Consider the following 4669-nt stretch of genomic DNA (forward strand, 5'->3'; position numbering starts at 1 on the left):
TGATTTCGTGGTAGCTAAAAGCATAAAAATATACCCTATGTTTATGCAGGTTTTGTACTAAAGAAAGATGGGCTTACGTTCGTAGCGAATCGAGAGGAAGACATTCTTGCTCTAAAGCAGAAACTCATGCTACAGACTTACGTGCATTTTCTGAACTACCAGGTCTCGAAAAGTTAATGAGAAATCAAGAAGGTTTTGTAAAACCTGTGGTTATTTTCGCTTGCGATGGTGGTCCCGACAAAAATCCACGGTACGATCGAGTTATAGCTTCAGCAGTCCCATATCGTAAATATTTTGAATTGGATGCTTTGTACATTGCCGCAAGGTCTGAAGGAATAATTGCATTTAACACAGTGAGGTCACGAATAGCGCCTCGTAGATGCGAACTTACTGGTGTTGTGTTAGAACAGGACAATTTCGGTTCACATCTTGATTGCAGTAATCGAGCTACTGACATGGATCAAGAAAAATGGAACTTTGCGCTTGCAGGCATCGTGCTGGTTAATATTTAGAGCCTTATGGTCGTTGACGATTTTCCTGTGATTGCTGAATACATTGCGCCAACACATACCAGACTGGATATCTTACAGGGTACTTCGCACCCAAATCACGGACGTGAATCACAATATTTTTTACAAACTGTAAAATTAAAGGTTGTCGCGTGTTGCGATGTGCATAGATCTAGCACGTGGCGATTATTACGAGATGGTTCTTTAATATCATCTGTTTTGATTAAACAGACTTCAGACTGGTATGTACCCGCATGAAATGATGTCTCCGAAGGTAAATTTGCTCCGCTGTTATTCCAGCCATCTTTGGGTCTCCGAGAGTCATCACATCTGAAGCTAGTTCCATACGATGGCTATTGCCCCAGGTTCGAGGTATACGTGTTTAAACGATCGTGTGGCATCTGTGGCCTATATTGTTCGGCATAAAAAACCACTAACCTACACAAGCAATCACATAAGAGCCAACAAGTAGTTCTGCCCATCACAAAGATTCATCCTCAAAGAGTTACAGGTAGACATGATAGGGAAGAAGTTTGTTTGATAAACGATGACGATGTTATATGACTGGATGAAGATGGTTTGGAAACATTTAATGTCCCTAACATTATCTAAATCGAGAACTAATTGACTGCTATGCCAATCATAAATACTACAAAGGAATGGGTGCAAAGTCATTCGACACGAGATGATCAAATTTTGTATCGTCCATTTGATGTGTTATGTTTTGTAAATTTTCTAAAACGTTTCATTTATTCTTTATTTTACAAAAAAAAAAAAAAAAAAAAAAAAAAAAAAAAAAGATTTTATATAGAAATATTATATACTTGTGGAATATTATATACTTTTGGAAGTACTGTTTTCATTTAATAATTTCTGAATTTAAAACTGCAAAATACGTTACGTCACACCAGGGAAGGGGGTCATACAAATGTGACCACCTTCAACAAGGAGGAAGGAGAAGGGGCTCCAAAAATCAGGGAAATTCGAGTGTCGTATTTTATGGATAGCCCCTAAACAGCGATCGGTACTAGCAGAATGTTGTTAGACAAATTCTTTTGTCGTTTTTGCAGCAGGAAGGTGATGCGTTTTTCCAACAGGAATATGCTTGTCCACACACTGCCCGTGAAACACAATGTGCCCTGCAAGGCGCGCAGATACTTTCCCAGACCAGCACGACCTCCGGACTTCTCTCCTATCGAGCCCATGTGGGATATGATGGAACGAGAAATGACACTCACGACTCGTCAGCCAACTCTTACAGAAACTACGCGATCAGATCAAGCAGGAGTGGAATAACGTATCCCAGGACAGTATCCGTCGTCTGTACGATCGACTGGATGCGAGAGTCAGCTCCTGCACTGCCGCCTGTGGAGGCTACACCACGTACTATTATGGGTTTTTCAGTATGGGTCGATACCTGGTAGCTCAGAACCACATGGGCTGTTGATCTGTAAATGTAATCATTTCATATACCCGATATTCACCGTTACAACAACAAACTCTTGAGTGGATTGGAAACCTCTAGAAGGATGTACTAATTTTCTTTTTTTTCTGGCAGTGTGTTTCCAACTCACTACGCAAACATTCACAGCTAGTGCTCACATGCTTGGTGACTTCGGGTTTCTAGGAATCTGACGGCCCAATTCTCAGAATGCAATGTCACCAAGCGTATATTTCCACTTACATTGCGATGTCACACCAAGAAATCAAAATGAAGGCAACTTTTTGAACTGTAAGAGATTATGATTCGGGCCTATAATGATTTGTACTGTAAGTTCTCTGATGGGCGATTAGTATTAGTCTTGATCTGCTCGAATTTAGATTACTTACGTCATAGTTTCTGAGGCACTCGTAGTGTTATATGACTGTATCTGTGGGTACCTGCTTCAGTCTGGAACCGCGCGAACGCTACGGTCGCAGGTTCGAATCCTGCCTCGGGCATGGATATGTGTGACGTCCTTAGGTTAGTTAGGTTTAAGTAGTTCTAAGTTCTAGCGGACTGATGACCTCGTACGTTAAGTCCCATAGTGTTCAGAGCCATTTGAACCATTTTTTGTGGGTAGCGGCGTGCCAGTCCATAGCGCCAATGATGCCTCGGCTATCGATGTATGCTCATTTTGTCTACAAGTGGGAATAGGGCACAATAACGAGGAGAGTTGTATAAAAGGAAACGAGCTGAATCGGTCACCATTGCTGTCAAGCATAGCCCTAAATGTTTGATGGAAATGTCTGTGTCAGTTAAGTTCACTGTAGAAGGCAGGACAACTATCTGATGAATATCTTCATAGCCTGTAAATTCTGATGACCCTATAGTTGCTGACATATTAAACCGTAAACACATTAAGAAGGAGCTAAACTAGCAGACGAATCAAGATTACTCATATCTGGCTCCGAGTCATACGTAGGAGAGTACCGCTACTTTGAAGCACATTGGCACAACTTAAGCGTGTTTATCGATGATTAAATGTTAAAGCCGCACTTAACTTTGCACGCTACTCATGCCGCTCATAAACTGCTCGGTGTTAGCCAACTGCGGAAGCAATGAACCGCTTGAATGTGACAATCTCCGGGCGTACCTGCATTATGGAGAGATGCAATTTCGCGAATAAACCACAGAGCCAGCAGGTGGTATTGTTCGGTCAATACACGGATGTGAATATTGAGATTGAAATCAGCACTCCGGCGCAACAGTTCGTTGCGTTTGCAAACGTATGTGTTTGTTGTTCATCCATGTAATGAGACATGTTCTAGAGACACTTTGTGTCGAGGTGAAGTGTGATATAATTCTCGCTATCCCATTTACATACTGTAACATGCTTTTCTCCCTGTGCATTTATGCTAAACAGGGAGCATCTGAACAGTCTAGAATGTTCTAACAGATCCACCCAATTTTATTTCTGTATTTGTAATATTTCAAAAAACATTTGTGTGTGTGATATGATTGTGTTTGATCCGTACGGTACTGTTCAACATCTTGAAAAATATTATAAATAGTAGTGTACAACGTCCGTTTTTACATCGTATTATTCAGAAATTATTGCTACATCATTTTATTCGAGAGACACACATTTCTTTCCCTTTTTTGTAAGGCGTTGGTTACTCGTTTTGCCAAAATGGGGGCAGGCCGTTGTGGCCGAGTGGTTCTAGATGCTTCAGTCCAGAACCGTGCTGCTGATACGGTCGCAGGTTCGAATCCTGCCTCGGGCATAGATGTGTGTAGGTTTAAGTAGTTCTAAGTCTATGGGACTGATGACCTCAGCTGTTAAGTCCCATAGTGATTAGAGCCAAAATGGGCTCAGATAAGAAAGAAGGTTTCTTTTAAGTCCTTGTGTTTAAACTGATTTTACGAGTACGAAGAATCATTGAGTTGTAGTGCAGGTAATATCTTGTACTACAAAGGCAGCACAGCTTCTGTCTTATCTCTTTCTGATTTTTCTGTTTGATTATTTACTGTTTCCACTATTGCTCAGGACTAATTTCAAGGAGGTAGTGAGATTCGTTTACCAATTTCTCGTGGTAATAACTGAGCACGTTTCCGAGAAGAGAGTCAGTTAACAGGCGTGCTGAGGTAAATCCAAGAGTCTACTGTAATCATGGTATAAACGTCACTTTTACCTAGTGGCAGCTATTTTGCATTCTGATGCAACACCAAACATAGAAAACTTTTATGTTAATTTTTCATGGTAAAATTGGAAATCAGGAAATATTCTGTAGCTTTCACTACCGCTTTTGGTTCCCCTGCCGCAATACTGGTACCGTCTGACATGACGGAACATGTTGCCTTCATTAGTTTCAGTTGCCCATTCCATTTTACTGTTTTCCCTCAATGTTACCTATAATATCTGGTATACTAGCCGTATTATGTTTCGTGTTATCTGTGTCTTCACTCGTCACATTCAGTGCCGCAGGATGTTCACAAAATGACAAGCTCAAAACTTATTATGACATACAATAATTCAGCCCAACTCACAAAGGAGATGCAGTAATACAAAACGAAAAAGACAGATGTTCAGCAATGTTCCCAGTGTTAGTTATCACTGGCACTTACTGTTGATATTTCCATTCGTTTTTCTTTTGTGGGTAGTTAATTGGTCTCTTTTATAGGTAATAATTGTAATAGTTTTATGCGGTTAAATTCGTTTCAAAACTGAAAGAAATTA

Source organism: Schistocerca piceifrons, chromosome 3, assembly GCF_021461385.2.
Source record: "Schistocerca piceifrons isolate TAMUIC-IGC-003096 chromosome 3, iqSchPice1.1, whole genome shotgun sequence".
In the NCBI taxonomy this organism is placed as follows: domain Eukaryota; kingdom Metazoa; phylum Arthropoda; class Insecta; order Orthoptera; family Acrididae; genus Schistocerca; species Schistocerca piceifrons.